This window comes from Engystomops pustulosus, chromosome 8 (genome assembly GCF_040894005.1).
Source record: "Engystomops pustulosus chromosome 8, aEngPut4.maternal, whole genome shotgun sequence".
Classification (NCBI taxonomy): Eukaryota; Metazoa; Chordata; class Amphibia; order Anura; family Leptodactylidae; genus Engystomops; species Engystomops pustulosus.
In genome coordinates, this window is record NC_092418.1 from 40,173,359 (window position 1) to 40,192,099 (window position 18,741).

General features: G+C 39.7%; 1 protein-coding gene and 1 long non-coding RNA gene across 5 annotated transcripts in view; one reads left to right on the plus strand and one right to left on the minus strand.

Moving 5' to 3' along the window:
* GRIN2A (glutamate ionotropic receptor NMDA type subunit 2A) overlaps window positions 1–18,741 on the plus strand; it is a 348,821-nt gene that overhangs the window by 129,011 nt on the left and 201,069 nt on the right. The gene's annotated exons all lie outside the window — the stretch shown is intronic.
* On the minus strand, window positions 8,820–17,403 carry LOC140075176 (uncharacterized). Its single transcript, XR_011849358.1, has 4 exons — window positions 17,215–17,403; window positions 12,416–12,621; window positions 9,401–9,448; window positions 8,820–9,213 (listed from the first exon to the last, which is right to left on the minus strand). It is a non-coding gene; the product is annotated as an uncharacterized lncRNA (long non-coding RNA).

Below are 18,741 nucleotides of genomic sequence, written 5' to 3' on the forward strand. Positions count from 1 at the left end.
AAGGAAAGCAGCATGTGAAAGCGTCTGGCACTGCAGAGGAAATATATTATTATGGCCCATTGTTGTGTCTATGTTGCACGGGGCTAATGAGCTTTTTCCTGTAATTTTATGCATCAATTAAGTGGAATTATTAGGTATATAATTTAGAAATATTTTATTTACAAGTCTAAGGTACAGCTGTTATTTATTGAGTAGAGTAAGTTACACTAAGGGGAGGGGGGGGGGATTTATCATATGCCGGTGCTCGGGAGTCAGCGAATGATAAAGGTCACCCCTCTTGATGTCTCCATTGGGCTGACATAATCCACATATTCCTTATTGAATATAGAAATCCAACTGTGGTGCTAATAGTCTACGGTGAAAGACATACAACAGTGAAAATCGTCCATGTACTACCCGTTTTCTTGAATGGTCATGAAAATAAAATACTTTTTAATGGATCGTTGCCTACAAACGTTATTTTAACAGACCGGGCATATTGAGCATCAGGGGCGTAAACATCTTAATGAGGACCCCTTCCTATTTAAAAATACATATAAAACACATCACATATATAAACACAAACAGTGCCATATATAGATGTACAGCATATATACACACATACAGTATATACACACATACAGCAAATACACATCACACATACACACAACATATATAAATCACATATATTTTTATATACATATTATGCTGTACAATGTGCAGCGTAATATGCATATAACGGTGCACATCCTCCATTCGTAGTGTAAGGTGAGATGATGGGGCCCCCTGACACTGCAGGCCCCATAGCACCTGCTATAGCTCCTGAAGAAGATTCATGTCCTAGTCAGAACCGTTTTTAACAGGTCACTCTTGGACTATAGTTTATGAGGGTCTGTTGAAAATGGATGCTACACTGAGGCAACTAGGACATGATTAACAAACGTTTTTGTAAAGTCTTTGTAAATATTATCAATCATTTTCTAATTATTGTTATCTATTTACAGACCAAAGATTTAATTCCATGCTGCTGAACTTTTGAAAAGGGGTTCACATACATTGTGTGAACCCAAGAAAAAAACACAAAACTAGTCTCATGGGTACAGGTGGAAGATGCCCCTGCCCTGAGGGCTCACAATCCATATGAGAGGGTAGATGGAGATAAGAGGGGAGGGAGCAGAGCAGTGCAGTTATTGCATATTGTAGACAATGGGAAACAGATGGGTGTTTAGGTTACATTTTAAGGTTTGTGAGGTGGGGGACAGTCTGATACATTTTGGTAGAATGTTCTAGAGTATGGGGGCTGGATGGGAGAAGTCTGGGAGGTGGTTGTGAGAAGAGCACATAGTAGGAAGGTCTTGTGCGGATCAGCCACTACATGTGCCATGGTAATGACTGAGGCAACAATTTAATATTCATTCATATTGTAAGTTACCCCACTGTTATAATGACAGAATATATACAGTACTTCCAAAAATCACTATGAGAGGGATTTCTGCTCTGTGTATCTGCGCTCTAGCCATAAATAAAGGTGATGTCCATATGCTCTTACAACTCAAATACTGTACAAATAACCCAAATTGGATATAAGGCACTCTAATAGCATAGGATTAAGTTGATGGCCTCCTTTTGCCTCATGTGTTGACTCTCTTATCTTTCAGCATGATAATGTTTGCCCACACCAGCAACGGTTTCCTAGAAATGTACTTGACCTGGTCACCAGATTCATTGCCAATTGATCATGTATGGGAGCAGCTGGGACATCATCTTCAGCAGAGTGTGAGGATATATAGGCCGAGATGTAAAATCTGTTAAAGGGATTGGCCACTCTTTTACATAAGATGCCTATGTGCCTTAACTGCCCTAATAATAATCCTCGACTGTTCATCAAGTGATTCAGCATTCATGATACTTACATTTGTGCTTTCTGCAAATTCTCTGTGATTCTTTGTTTTAAATGTCTAACCATGCCCAATTGTATCTCATCTTTTATCCAGGCTACAGGCACCCCAATATAGTATGAGGGCATCCATTGTTTGTTTGTTTCCCCAATAAGCCGTTCCTTTCACTCTTACATAGTAATCAATATACAGTATATATACATTTGATTTCATGTCAACAACTCCTCCTCCTCCTTGGTGCATTGTTGTCTATTTCCTCAATGAGTATATTTTTAATAGCTACTCATTGCCTTTGCCCAAAAACACCATGGCACACATTTACTAAGGGTCGTGCGCCAGTTTTCTGTTGGACTTTGCACATTCTTTTCAGTGTAAACTGCTGGCACATGTATTTAATTAGTGTCCGCGCCACTTTTTGTGTCCCGGCTGCAATATTTTTCTCGCGACACATTATTGAAATGGACGTTCCGGTGCACAGTCGGACCGTGCACCACAATTATCATACAAAGTCCGACAGAATTGTGTTGTACTCCCCATATTAAAGGTGCACCAAAAAAAAAATAATGAAGAACAGGCGCCACAAATTACTAATCTGGTGCCCCCTGCACACGTCAGAGGCAAACTGCACATATTGCACTGTTTTTAGTAAATGCGCCCCCACGTCCCATAGAATTAGCTGAAATCTTCATGCAGCTTTTTAATTGGTGGATGCAGCATTATGGACAGTGGTAAAAAGCTCTGTGTGTGTGGTAATGATATTTCCACCATCCCTGTCACACAGAGCACTTCAATTGCTCTAAATAGCTGTTTTCAGATGAACGCAAATTAACTGTCAGGACATGGAAAACACTCTCATCACTTTAAACACTATATTTAGTCACCCGCTGCGTGAGCCCTACTAAAGCTATTGCTCAACTGATAAAGGACAAGTGTGGAAAGTAACGTCAGCCTAGTCTGTACAAGTCACTACGCAGAGAAACAACTTCTTTATTTTAGCCCAATGTATTATCTGTAGCTTTTGTGGAAATGTGTAGTTGCAGTATTATATTATGTAATATTATTTTGTAGTATTGGTATACAGGCAGTCCCCTGGTTACGTACAAGATAGGTTCTGTAGGTTGGTTCTTAAGTCGAATTTGTATGTAAGTCGGAACTGTATATTTTATAATTGTAAACCCAGCCACATTTTTTTTGCGGTCTCTGTGACAATTGGATTTTAAAAATGTTGAGTTGTCATCAGAACCAGGATTAACAATAAGGCTTAATAGCAGACACCTTTGATAACTGTTATAGCTGATCATTGTTGTCTAAGGCTAAAGTACAGTAATTTACCAATATCCAGAGGTCGTTTGTAACTAGGGGTCAGGTGTTCATAAATAGGGGACCACCTGTATATGCAATTTTCCTTCCAACAACTGAGAAATATATAAATAATTCTCCTCTATATGACCCAGGTCATTAAATTTACAATCCTCTTACTGTAAGACAACTGGCAGTTCAACAACCGGCTGTAAGACAACTGGCTGTAATACAACTGGCTGTAATACAACCAGCTGTAAGACAACTGGCTGTAATACAACTGGCTGTAAGACAACTGGCTGTAATACAACCGTCTGTAAGACAACTGGCTGTAATACAACTCGCTGTAAGACAACTGGCTGTAATACAACCGGCTGTAAGACAACTGGCTGTAAAACAACTGGCAGTTCAACAACTGGCTGTATGACAACTGGCTGTAATACAACCGGCTGTAAGACAACTGGCTGTAAGACAACTGGCTGTAAGACAACCGGCTGTAAGACAACTGGCTGCAACAATACAACTCTCCTTTTGCTCATAGTGCAATAAAAAGCAAAGTACATTTGATTATTTTTCCCCAAAATGAAATAATGAAGATGAAAATTTCCTCTGCAAGATTCCTGCCAACCCCCCTGTGTAACTGCATTTATTTTTTTTTTAGGTGTAATGTTCCTTTAACAAATTACAAAGGAAAATGGAAATTTCCAAGCCGCACATTTACAAAATCTATTCTTGTACTAGCTCTTAGAAAACATGCAGTAAGAATAATCCATATTTTTCTCTGTGGTCCCTCATGGATTTGCCCCTTTGGCTATAAAGTCTTATGTGTTCCTATTGCTCTATTGATCCTAACAGGAAACATACTCCGCCAATCTATGCTTGTCCATTGGACTGGACGCTAAAAAAAAATTGCTAGAAATTCTAAGGTCTGCACTATCACTTTGTTTCAAGCCTTTGAGAATTTGGTTTGTGCCTTATCCTGTCTTACGCTGTGATTTCAGCTACCAAACGATTAATGCAGTACAAGTCTAAATGTCATAACGTGCTGCAATGCAGACACTTCTCGCGCCGCCTGCTTTGAATTACCACTATGTATTTTTTTTGGACAATCTAAGATGAATGTGCACATATCCCGTTTTTTAACCACGCATTAATGCAGTATTACAGCTACGGTTTATCGTTTTATTATTCCAATTACGGAGATTTGTGGGCAGCAGTGTATTGCACTTACTGTATGAGCTCTGCAGTGATATGCTGGTATATGCAATACTGAGACCTGCTTTGACCTACTTTCCTATCAATAAAGTCAGTTTTACGGGATGCGAACAGAATTATGTTCTTAATTTTCGACATCAATAACAAAATGTAGAATCTCATAAGTTACTTATTACTGTACCTAGCATACACAGCACATTGGAAAGATTACTACTAGTTACTAGGCTAGGTTTTTTTAATGTATTACAGGCAGTTTAAAGGTTACATACAGTATAGGTTCTTTATGTTTGTACTTAAGTTGAATTTGTATGTATGTCGGAACTGATATATTTTATCCCTGTGATAATTGTCATGGGGAAAAGAATTATCAATAAAGCTCAATTACAGACACCTTACGGCTGATCATTGCAGTCTGGGACTAAAGTAAAATCCAGATATCTACACTAGAGGTCACAGTGGGCTGACAGGTTCATCTGTAACTAGGGGTCATCTGTAAGTCAGGTGTCCTTAATTCAGGAACCGCCTGTAGTTACAATTTATTTTGTGTATTTTTATTGTTTTTATCATTTAGGTAACTAGTAAACACTGGACGGAATAAATTACCTTCAGCGACACAATTGTTATGGGCATAGGAAGTTTATAGCCAGGGATGGATTTGACATTCATGGAGCTTTAAGCAAAATTATATTTGGGTTTTGGTCCTAATACACACTCACAAGAGTGATTAGACTGGGACGTCTATTGCTCAATGGTCGGATCACATGCAAAATTTAGGATAGTTGTTATCTTACAGACCTACTAAAGCTAAAGCTTTGTTACTGGTCTGTACTCCTGTTAGCTTACCTTACACTTAGAACTTCTCCTCCTTCACCTCATACTGCAGACATTGGAGCACATTATCAGGGCTTGAATGTCTGAGATCTGGCATACAAGCCTTGGCGCATGGCAGGACTTGCGATTATTTTCCCTGTTATGCTACCGGCATGCCAAGTCGGTATGGAGGGGCATGAAGGCTGGGCATGGCCACCAGCGAAGTGCCTACCCTGCTCTTGCACACAAACTATAGTCTGCACCCATTTAGGCATAAGCTATTGCGCTATTCTGCACCAGGCCAGACCTACCATAGAGCTGCCCCTCCAGCCTCCTGATAAATCCCCACTGTGCCCCACTTAAAAAAGTGCACATGGCTTTATTCAAATGGTAGGTTACCCACCGATTCCCAGCTGAAGCTTTTTTGGCAATTTTTCACTCTGTCTATCTGAATTGTAAAGTGTTTCCAAATATGTTATTTCCAAATAATATTTATTATCCTATTTATCTAAACGCACACATATGTGACAGCGCTCTGTAAATGGTGCTAAGACATTCACTCATCTATGAGTTTTCTATTTCTTTGCTGCAGGAGTTACTCTATATATGTCTATAAAGTTATTAGCACGCTATGCGGGTCATTTCTCATGGCTTATTCACCAGTTTTCTGGCATAAAAGCCATGCAGAAGTTGCAAAATCTTGGCACATAGTCAGGAAATATAAAATGTTTATCCCATCAATGCCATCTCGACTTGGGGGGGCACCCTGGACTGGCGCATATGCTATAAACTGCTCTGGCCTGGCAAAGAAGTCACCCATTCCTTCAGTATACCAAGAGTCTGGAGCCCATAATGGAGCACATTTACTTAACCGGTCCTGTTTGATCGCAATTCACCAAAATTCACCAAAAGATCATGTTCCTGAGATCCTGCATGTGTCATTTCCCCGCTCAGGTCCGCTGGAATTCACCTTCTTCTTCCAGTGTATGTGAGTGTATGTCTTGTGACACAATTTGACATATTAAATCCCGCGCGTTGGTCCGGAAAACCCAACGGAAATGCGGCCACGGGACTTTAGTAAATAAGCCCCAATATGTTGTGCGATAGTAGGAAGAGCTATCACAAATGACGCATGAAGCACTCCAATGTGATAAAACCCCTCTATATAGTCAGATTATGAGCAATCATCTGTCATGACATGGCAATCTTCTGACAGGAACCTACATGACTCTCCTAGGCCTAAGCCTAATTATCTGTTATACATCTATTTACACAATCTATCTTTTTCTTTTGCAGCTGGAAAAAGATAAAGTTGAAGTACTAAAAATCTACATATTATAATAAATGGAGTGTGCAGCTTACAAGTGACAGCCAAACAGAAAACTCACATATAAATTTTGTAGCGGTAACTTTAATTAGCCTTAACAGCCTACAAATTCCTTCAATTTACATTGAGTTTCTTATTGTCACCTATCACCACTAAATGCCCATCATCATACACTCACCGGCCACTTTATTAGGTACACCATGCTAGTAACGGGTTGGACCCCCTTTTGCCTTCAGTACTGCCTCTATTCTTCGTGGCATAGATTCAACAAAGTGCTGGAAGCTCCTCAGAGATTTTGGTCCATATTGACATGATGGCATCACACAGTTGCCGCAGATTAGTCGTCTGCACATCCATGATGCGAATCTCCCGTTCCACCACATCCCAAAGATGCTCTATTGGATGGAGATCTGGTGATTGTGGAGGCCATTTGAGTACAGTGAACTCATTGTCATGTTCAAGAAACCAGTCTGAGATGATTCCAGCTTTATGACATGGCCCATTATCCTGCTGAAAGTAGCCATCAGATGTTGGGTACATTGTGGTCATAAAGGGATGGACATGGTCAGCAACAATACTCAGGTAGGCTGTGGCGTTGCAACGATGCTCAATTGGTACCAAGGGGCCCAAAGAGTGCCAAGAAAATATTCCCCACACCATGACACCACCACCACCAGCCTGAACCGTTGATACAAGGCAGGATGGATCCATGCTTTCATGTTGTTGACGCCAAATTCTGACCCTACCATCCGAATGTCGCAGCAGAAATCGAGACTCATCAGACCAGGCAACGTTTTTCCAATCTTCTACTGTCCAATTTCGATGAGCTTGTGCAAATTGTAGCCTCAGTTTCCTGTTCTTAGCTGAAAGGAGTGGCACCTGGTGTGGTCTTCTGCTGCTGTAGCCCATCTGCCTTAAAGTTCGACGAACTGTGCGTTCAGAGATGCTCTTCTGCCTACCTTGGTTGTAACGGGTGGCGATTTGAGTCACTGTTGCCTTTCTATCAGCTCGAACCAGTCTGCCCATTCTCCTCTGACCTCTGGCATCAACAAGGCATTTCCGCCCACAGAACTGCCGCTCACTGGATGTTTTTTTCTATTATCCTTCCTTCAGGAAGGCTGAGTGTATATTTTTACATACAGAGGTGTTAATTCATCGGTCAGAAGATGCAATTTGGTGCCAATTTAGTGATTGTGTTGTGCATACAATCTTGTCCTGCATTGTAACTTGCCTTGTAACTTGTCTTGAATTGGTTGAATGCCTGTAACTAAAGTTGTGATAAGTTAATAATTTTTGTGCATCAGCAGGTGAGGTGCCAGCATATGCAGCACCACACTTAATATATTGGCGCCATTAAACAGTCAGAAGAATAATCATACATCCCTTCATTTCCTCCTGAATATAGAATATCAGCACACATAATCCTTTGAGTCTAATAATTCAGTAGAATTAAACCTTGAGTCCTCTCTGTGCATGTGCCAGTGACAGACACAAGATTACAGGTGGTCATGGTCTTCCCCCTGTCTACCGATAGTTCACCTTCTATTTCTGACAACCCAGTGATTACCTGTCCCAGCACTATAACAGAGCTGCTATGAGCCAGTGTGTGCCGGCTCTAACAGAAGTCATCATCTAGATTGTGTTCAGCTTCCTTATTCTATACTGAGCGCAGAAGTGACATAAAGACTTGTGGAAAATGAACAAAGTCTTGGCATGGAGCCAATATTAGGCAGGAGGCTCAGTGTCCATGAACTTCTAGCAGAAAAGTAAGTTTTCAAATCTATAAAGCCAGTTACAAATATGAAAAACTTTGAATGTTCGACCAAAACGTATACAATGGGACTCATTTACTAAGGGTCCGCGGACCGAACTATCGTCGGATTATCCGACAATTTCCGCGTTGCTCTGCATTTAGAAGGGTTTTTTGTCGCACACAATCGGAATTTTGGCGTATCGGTCCCGGCTTTCACGCAACACAAATCGGGGGGCCAGACGATCTGACGGATTCGTACAGTGCGCGGGATTTAACAAATTGTGTCACAAGACAAGCACTCACATACATCGGGAAGAAGAAGGTGAACCCTGGCAGACCTCAGCAGGGAAGCGACACATGCAGGATCTCGGGCGCACGACCTTGGTGAATCACGCCTGACTTCATCCTCGCTGGATAGTCCAGATCAGGGATCGCAACAGGAATGGGTAAGTAAATGTGCCCCAATGTGTTTTAACATTAATGTAAACAGACCTAATTCATGATAGAAAATAGGCAATAACAAGTGTTTACGTGCACAGTTTATTAGATATTAAAGAAAGCTATTCCAGGGATGAAAGATTGAAAGTGGAAGAAAAGTAAAAATGTATTTTACAGTTGTGTCAGGTTCGTCTTTATTACACAACCTCTTGTATTCTAATAATTTGCATAGGCTGCTGAGTGAGCTCCAAAAAATCACACCAAAACCAGATTCTGTCAGCATTGCTGACACATAACATTATATACAAACTACTTTGCGGAAGGACTTCACAGTTAGCAAGGAGTGACTACTGTAGCATCATTTCCCCATAGTCCATATATGTCTGTGATAGTTCCGATCATGCTTAGTGGATCTGTGACGTTGGTAGCCGAACTTCTCTGTAATTTCCGGAATCTGGCTGGGTACAAGACATCCATCTATTCCAGGAAGCGTGCTGCAAAATAAATTTCACAAATGTGAAATAATAATTTAAAGTTGTGTCTTTAAAGGAAATCCACCATTCACGATGCTTTGTAGCTCCCATCAGCGTGAATACAGTAATATGTTTTTGGGAGCACTGCTCCTATATTTTATGGTAATCTACCACTTGGGTAGAAATTATTTGGATGAAATACACTTACCGGTTGGCCTTTTCCTCTTGCTTCATATCTTGTTTAGTCCTGAAACACCTGTATAATGATAAAATAAGACTTTTTAAAACAAGCTAATTAGAGCCAGGGTGGTCCCGTGGACTTCATACAGCCTGCCCGGTGCTCTCTCAGTTCCTAATAATGCATGCCTACAGTGTGCTATCATACCCACCCACTCTTACTCCCCTACCCAAGGGGCAGGTGCGAGAGCTTGTGAAGTCACCAGAAACTGGTATGTTTCCTTTCCACCTTTAGCTAGTTTCCTCTCCAACTTTTACTATACAATACACTATACATGTAACAGTTGTATATTAGATGCATATTTTTCTTCCATGAGTTAGGACAGTTTATTTTCATTCTGGAGTTAAAATACATTGGGGCACTTACCTGTCTGGAGGAGTTTCCAAAAATGCATTGTCCAACGACAACAACATGTTCACTAACATTGTGCACCTGATATCCTGCATGTGTCGCTTCCCCGCTCAGGTCCGCCGGAGTTCACCATCTTCTTCCCGGTGTATGTAAGTGCATTGCTGCCCCCAATTCCTGTGACTTTTCCACCCGCCAGAAAAATTAGACAAAAATGTAAATTGGCGTAACTGTGGTGCAAATAAACTCCAGCCCCGAGGATGTGTAGGCAAAAAGTTTAGAAGGGATTTGCAGGAGAATTTTGTGTGACAAAAAAATAAAAGAAAAAAGACACACATGCCTGACATAACACCTCTAAGAGACATGAAACAAGTTCAAAACAGATAAAAAGCAAAAAAGACACATACAAATACCCTGACTACAGATTAATGACCCAATTACCACTCTAATAAGAGTATATGGACACTAAGCCTCCTGCCTAATATTGGCTCAATGCCATGTGATAGGCAACACCTTCTTCATTTTCCAGAAGCCACATCCGAGCTCAGTATAGAATAAGGAAGCTGAACACAATCTAGATGATGACTTCTGTTAGAGCCGGCACACATTGGCTCATAGCAGCTCTGTTATAGTGCTGGGACAGGTAATCACTGGGTTGTCAGAAATAGAAAGTAAACTATTGGTAGACAGGGGGAAGACCATGACCACCTGTAATCTTATGTCTGTCACCGGCACATACACAAAAGGGACTCAAGGTTTAATTCTACTGAGTTATTAGACTGAAAGGATTATGTGTGCTGATATTCTATATTCAGGAGGAAATGAAGGGATGTATGATTATTCTTCTGAATTTAATAAAAGTCTGTTTAATAAAATTAATTCTGTGTATGCTGGCTCCTTACCTGCTAATGCAAGATGCACAAAAATGATTAAGAGAATCTGGTAGATTTCAACTACAACCTGCACCAGTTTTTTGGTGAAGAAAATGCACCAACATGCAACTCCATAAAGCATGGTATCAACCTTTTCCAGTAGTGCTATATATAGGCACACTTATTGGATCTGCCATATTCTAGAAAAGGTGAGGTGTTTGTCATCTAATATTTAAAGCTGAGTGTATGTGTGTGTATGTATGTATGTATGTATGTATGTCCTTTAAAGGAATCTGCACCTTCGTATTTACAATAACCAAAGCTTGCACAGCCGCTCTATGTGACTAAGGCAAGTCATAGACTAGGTGTTGAGCTAAAATTTTTACCCAGCTCTTTCCAAAATCCACTTATTAACCACCATATACAGGAGCCATTGTCTGCTGCTGCTGTGGCAGTTGGAAGCTGAGTCGTGATTGGCTGCTGTTCTGCCACGTGTCATTAATATGAGCTCTGAGCCTTGATTGGGTACTAAAGGCAATGAGTATAAGACCATTCATGTGTAAGGTAAGATGGATAGGGATACAGAGGTAGGGGGAGATTTATCAGAAATGTCTGAGGTAAAACTGTTCCGGTTGCCCATGGATACCAATCAGAGATCAGTCGTAATTATATAAACAACTGTGAGAAAATGAAACTTGAGCTCTGATTGGTTTGCTATGGGCAACTACAACAGTTCTGCTCTCAGACAATTCTGATAAATCCACCCATAGACAAAGTGACAGTCAGAGACAGAGACAGTCTGAGAAAGTCAGAGACAGTCGGAGACAGTCAGAGAAACCCAGAGTCAGAGACAGACAGTCACAGTCAGAGACACTCAGAGACAGAAACAGTCAGAGACACTCAGAGACAGAAACAGTCAGAGACAGACACAGTGAGAGACAGTCGGGGACAGATGGTCAGTGCTAGAGACAGTTTGAGGCAGAGACAGTCAGAGACAGACGTTTAGAGAGAGAGAGATACAAATAAAATATTTTTAGTTAACCCATTCTATTAAAGACATGGAATAACTAAAAGTTCTAATCAAGGAGAGAGTTGCAACACCTTTGTCAAGGTAGCAAGAGAGCAGAAAACAGAATCCAGGATTGCCAAAAGTTTGTAGAATCGTTCTTTGCTTACTAGACAAGTCTTCTGGCTCTAGTTATATGTATACTTTATTGTGCTTTAGTTGTGACCTTTAGTTATTGACTTTTCTGCAGTCTTAGGATTTTGACTTTGTTTGCCTGATCTGTCTCTCTTGTTTGTTTCTCTTACTGTTTTCTGCACAAACCCATGGTAGATACTGTTGCCCAGTTGTCAACTGCAATTTAGTGTAGGGCCGGCAAGTAGTCAGGGACAGCAGTTTTGGATAGCGCATGCATAGCGCAGTGCATCCTTACTGTCTGAACAGCAGAGAGATAAAAAGTCGCTCTACTTGTTACATTTCTTATTCCTTTTGTTATTTTTTATTTTTTCTCTCAATGTAGAACTGGTAGAAGTGTTTTAATATTGTTCTATTTCGTACTTTAATTGTATTTAAGTGTCAGGTTTCATAGAATATAAAAAAGGCAAGAACATGTTTCATACATTTTTAACAAGAATATATTTATAAAATCTCCAACCCTATATTAGACAGACATCTTTGAAGGTGCTGTCGATGAACTCTCAGCTATCCACCATTTTCCTTCTAATTAACACATGGAGGCACACGGTACTCTCTTTTGCTTACCTTCATCTCTTACATTGATTAGTGTTGGCTAGCTTCCCAGCAGTATTATAAAGAAGCAGCATCTTTCGACTTTCCTGTCGTCGTGTTCTGAATAGCCTTCGTATAGAACATTTATGTCTCCTGAGATTCTTCTACTGATGAGAGCCCCAAATTATTGAACCCTGGTCAGTGATAGATTTATTTTCTTTTATCACAAAAATAACTTGCTATAGAAAAGGAAATAACAGAGACAAGAACATATTTGGAAGACAGAAAGCTGGAAAAGAAAACAGTGTTTTATTGACTTATTTATTGTCGTCTCCTCTGCCAAGAATAACTCTTGCCAATTTTGCCTTAATAGCAAAATAATGAAACTACTAGTGAGGTTTTCACATAACTTTTTGTATAAAAATGAACCTTAAGTCATGGAATTGAAGAATACCCTAAAATAAATATGGTTGAGATTGAGATTTCACAACTCTTTTTCTTGTACTAATTTGACATATTTTTTTTTTATCAATTCATTGTGATATGATATAGAATGGTATATATTGACTTATTGTTTGCAAAAGTAAAACAACATAACACTCCTGTATTTTACTGACATTTTTACTACTGACAATTCCGAAAGCCACCAGTGGTGATTAATGGGTGGCCACCGAGCTGGATCAACTCTCTAAAGACAAAATAATATCCTTGATTCCACCACTGGAGCAAGTGATAGGAAAAAGAGAGGTGCAATAGTGGCGGAGTTGTAATCTGACACTGAGGGCTCAGTGGTGGTTACAGAGGACTATGCACCCCTCCTGGATATTATAGATGCAACATGAATCATTCATTACAGTTTGTTAAAGGGGTTTTCCAATTTCAGCAAATAAAATATTTGAATAATGAAAGTTATACAATTTTCCAAAATACTTTCTGTATCAATTCCTTGCAGTTTTCTAGATCTATGTTTTCTGTTCTTCTATAGAAAACTTGATTGTTTATTTCCAGTGGACAGAAATCTGTCTATGGTCACACAGGTGCACGGTTCATTCTAACACACAGCTCTGCTTACTCTCTGCGATATAAGAGCCGTGCACCTGTGTGACCATGGTCTGATTTCTGTCCACTGGAAGTAAACATAGAAGATTTTAATAGAATAACAGCAAGCAGAGATCCAGAAAACAGAGAGGAATTGATACAGAATGTATTTTGAAAAATATATTTCATGATACAAATAATAACATCCATGAATGTAGCTCGATTGTTTGGCCATGTAGTAACCAAAAACAATTCATATGATAAACATACTAAAGAACTTAATGACTATTAATTGGTCACTGATAAATACAAATCTGGTACAGAAAATGGCATGCAAACATTTGATCTAGGTATTACTGCACGCTATTCACTGACAACAGCACTTTAATGATCCACAAATTAGTGTGCACCATTTATAAACAGGAGCACTATTATTATTGACATTACGGTATTCTATTTACTGAGAAGAACACCTTTATTATCCACATATTAATGCGCCCTATTCACTTGATGAGCACTTTTGTTATCCACGTATTAATGCATGTTATTCACCGAGAAGAGCACTTTTATTATCCACCTATTAATATGTGATATTCTCCGAGAAGAGCACTTTTATTATCCATGTATTAATGCTTGCTATTCACTTTGATGAGCACTTCTATGAACCATGTGTTAATGTGCACTATTCACTATGATGAGCACTTTTATTATCCACATATTAATATTTGCTATTCACCAAGAAAAGCCCTTTTATTATCCATGTATTAATGCTTACGATTCACTTTGATGAGCACTTCTATGAACCACTTATTAATGTGCACTATTCACTGTGATGAATACTTTTATTATCCACATACTATTGTGTGCAGATCACTGAAAAGAGCACTTTTATTATCCATGTATTAATGAGCTCTCCAGAGTGTCCTAATGAGGGCAATTATTTCTGATTTTCACCTGTAGACAAATGCCCTGAACAATTTTTATTTTTTCAGATGTGTTTTCCTGTCACATGTGTAGCTGGGCTGCTTCAGCAGTCAATGAACAACTTGCTGTGTTTTCCCAAACACAGACCTGGATGCCTAATGACAGCACTTGTTCAGTCTCCAGGTTTGTGGGTGCCAAACCTGCCAAATTGGGTACAGACCCAATGTGTATATCGAGTTAGTGCATTACTATTGGTGACCCCAGAGCAGGCTATAATACTGTAGACTCCCGAGCAGGCTATAATACTGCAGACCCCAAAAGCAGGGTGGTCCACTACCCAAGGCCACGTGTCCAGGACTAGTCCATGTGAAGGTGTTGGTCTCTCTCAAGAGTTGGGGAAAATATGTTTCTCCTACAGTTATAAAACACTTTGCAAATACACTTTTTAGGAATGACAATTCAAGCTCATACTAGGGTCTTTAAAGAGGACCTGTGACCCAGAAATTGGGCACTAGGAGCCCAATAAATGCAGCGGTGTTACAATGATAGCCTTATTGGAAACCTCCGCTGACGCTATCTAACTCTGCTGTGGAGTACAATGGAAACGCCAGACCGCTCTAAAAGCAGTGCGGCATATTCACAGGCTTGCTCCATAGCTCGGCAGTGACTGCCATGTGTCATGCAGTAACTGCCCCTAATACCGCCCATAATCCGGCCCCCTCATGATTAATTTGTGCTGTACTCTGCAGCAGTGTTAGATAGCGTTATTGGAGGTTTCCGATAACGCTATCATTGTAACTCCGCTGCATTTGTTTTAGCACTGGGAGCTGCTTACTCTAGTAAGCCAATTTCAGGGTGACAGGTCCTCTTCAAACTCGACTTGAATGAACCTCTGACATCACCCCTATCAAATGCCATTACACTTGATGCCCAAGAAATGTTAAATGCAAGTCAAATCTTATTATCCAACATCAATACCTGATTCCACTATTTGTCTTATGGCTACTTTTCAATTTCAATCGACCTCAGTATTATTCTAAGAAAAAGAACTACAGGCCATCAAGCAAATAGTTTGGGGTTGGTTTTCTTATTTGTTATTATTTTATATTTATAATATCAATATCCACTTACATTTGACTTTTTTAAGTGCATGTCATAGTATTTATATAATCGTGATAAAATGTAACAGAGGGTCACTTAAATTAAAGGGAGCCTTATGGCTACCAGGTCAAATGTAAATGAAACCTATGTCCTAGTAGGTGAGTGTTCTCCATCACAAGGATGCCTTTCTTAAAGAGGTATTCCCACAAAGACAAGTTTCTTATAGGTACTCAGGATAGCAAAATAACACATTTTCTAATTCACTGTTATTAACAAAAATACAGCATTTCACAGATATAATTCCAACCTTTCTCTAACAGTCCTGGTGTACACAATTTAGGTTGCCCTGGGATTTGACTGTAAATCTTCTGATTATTGTCAGACATTGCAGATTATTCTCATGAATAATTTCTCCTGCTTTTCCTCTCTGCCTCCTGCCCCTTCCTCATCCATTACAAGCAGCAGGGTGCACAGACTTACTCTCCAAGCTACAGATAAGATAAGGTCTCTATCCAGGGGGTGGAGGATCTCTGTGTGTGTGTTTTAGTTCAGCTGTAGAAGAGCTAACAGTATTTGTTATGGCTCTGATGTAGCAGTGCTGAAGTGTGTCATTGTGTTATATGCATCTCATGGATCTCATTATCTCTCATCTCTGATCTGTCTCATCTCTCTTCGTCACTGTGTCACATACTAGTAGTATGTTTGGAAGTTAAATAAAAGTGTATATAAACCTGTACCCTGATACTGTAACCACACTGTCAGCACTCAGCATCTCACAGCACTAGAGGAATCATGAAGGGGAAAACTACATTGACCATCACTGAGTGATAGGAGCTAAAACAGCAAGAACACTGAGTACAATTGTGAAATAAGGGGTAAAAAATTATCTTTACTGTGCAAACATCACTAAGGAATTGAAATTTGAGAGCTTCCTTCCATGGGCAAACCCCTTGAGTAAATATGTGGCCTAAATCTAGATAAATCTTAATTTTATTAATATGTAAATGAACATTTTTGTGCATCATGGGCATGATTGCGAGAACAAGTGTGGCACTAAATGAGTTGTACTCATCCTTCATTGACAGTACTCTCTCTGTGAAAGTAGAACGTATAGAGTGTTACTGAACTGCGTGGCTATACCGATGATGCCCCACAATGCTCATTTACATATAAATAAAAATGAAGACCAAATATTTTCTAAATCAAGATATGCTTATGATGCAGGACACTTTATCTACAAGGTTATATGTTTAGTTTATATGTCACCGGGGAACTGACAGGTTCCCTTAAGTATTGTTAAGTCTTGTTCTCAATTTCTATGTTTATTGCGTTGTTTTTTTTAATTACTCTAGAGAAACAATACCCTCTACTGTATAATCTGTACCGGATCTGGCAGTGGAATTTCCAAGCTATCCTCCTTCTGCCATGATGAGTGCTATTTATTTCTATCTCTGGCATGGAAGCTCAATAGTCCCTTTGTTCACACTTCCCTACACATGCCGATACAAAATAATAAGCAAAAGTGTAATTATTTTGAACTTTAAAGGATGACCTGACCGTTACATCTGCTTGTTGAGCTATTATCCTATTTAAGCACAATAAGGAATCCATATCTGTGTGGCTGCGGAGATATACATTCATCTTCTTCCCAATCCAACACTGATTTCCAATAAATATCTCACACTGCGCACTGCGGCTAGAATTGTTTTTCTATAAATGTTGTACTGCTTCACTGACTTATTTTAATTATAAAGGATTCTGTTACTTACTTTGGTGTTTTTGCAATAGCCGTGCTGCTTGAATGACTCGTATAATCCATAATTTAGCCATCATTACATCCTTGAACAGTTTTTATTCCACGTACACTCATGCAGATCTTAGTGGTTTAATGTTTTAGTCTCACAATACTCAGCGTCTCGTTAGACTACTTATGTTGGTCCAGAAGAGACGTGTTCATAGGGAACGCCAAGAAGATCTAAGCAAGAAATAGATCATGTCTATTTATAGACTGGGTGATTTATGATGTACACAGCTTGTGACTCCATAACGTGTGGGTTTATGGGAGAAAATATTAGGAATCTCTGCATCAACTCATTATCAGAGGGTCAAATTGACACATGATGCAAGGCGCCCTTAGGTATAACATCTAAGAAATGTTACAAAGAGGCTTCAGTATACAGCCATATCTGATACACCTTCTTTATCTAAATAAAATCACCGCCGTACACAGAAATACAAATGCATGAACTTGCTCAAAAGGACTTCAAGAAGAATTCATCCAATATAATAGCAACTCGCTTTCATCATCCACAAAATAGTGACACCGCACTGGCTCAGTGGATAAAACTACAACCTCGCAGTGCTGGGGTCCTGGGTTCAAGGTCCCATCCAGGTCAACATCTGCAAAGAGTTTTCATGTTCTCTCCAAGTTTGCATGGATTTCCTCCCACACTACAAAACTTACTGGTAGGTTGATTAGATTGTGAGCCTCGTTGGGCACAGGGACTAATTCGGCAAGCTTATAACTAAAGGAACTATTATTATTAATTATATTTGCCTATGCTGCATAAAAAGGAAGGTTGTTCCAGCACTGTGGTTAAAACTTTGATTTCTTTATTTATCGCTATAAAAATTGGAAATTGCTGTTCCGTTTCAGGCAGTCAATTTCCCTTAGTCTAAACCAGGTTTCCTATATTTTTCCCACGAAGAGCAAAGACACGGCACTCACCGGTACAGGCCTAGTCGTGGTGTGCATCGCCCCTGTCCTGTGTTCGTCTGAATAAAGCTGTCTACGTTACCTGTCCCGGTGAGTGCCGTGTCTTTGCTCTTCGTGGGATTGATTGATCTACATCATTACTACATGTGCACCTCCGTGGAATAGCTGTCTTGGCACCAATTAACACACACAGCCGCCACTGAGTCGGAGTAATTTTACGTGCGGATAGGGTGGTGCCGGTCCTGCTGTTTTCTTGCTTCTAGATCCTTGTGGTTTCCTATAATTTTGGTCATTACAATTTTTAATATGGATGAATAAAGTAATTGAAGTTTTAACTGAGGAAGGACAACCTCCCGTTTTGTTTCCTGATTGCTTACAGTGCATATAGTTACTTTCCTGTTGCATAGAGATTGTTTTACATTAGGAAAGGGTGAACTGTGTCCAGTATCACTTGCCTTATACATATTTTCCTATGGCTGTGGATTAAGAAAATTATAAATCCTGGGTTGTTTCCAAAACATGTGTACCCTTTATTTACCACTAATACAAAGCTGTATCCATGGTAAACACCAAATGCACT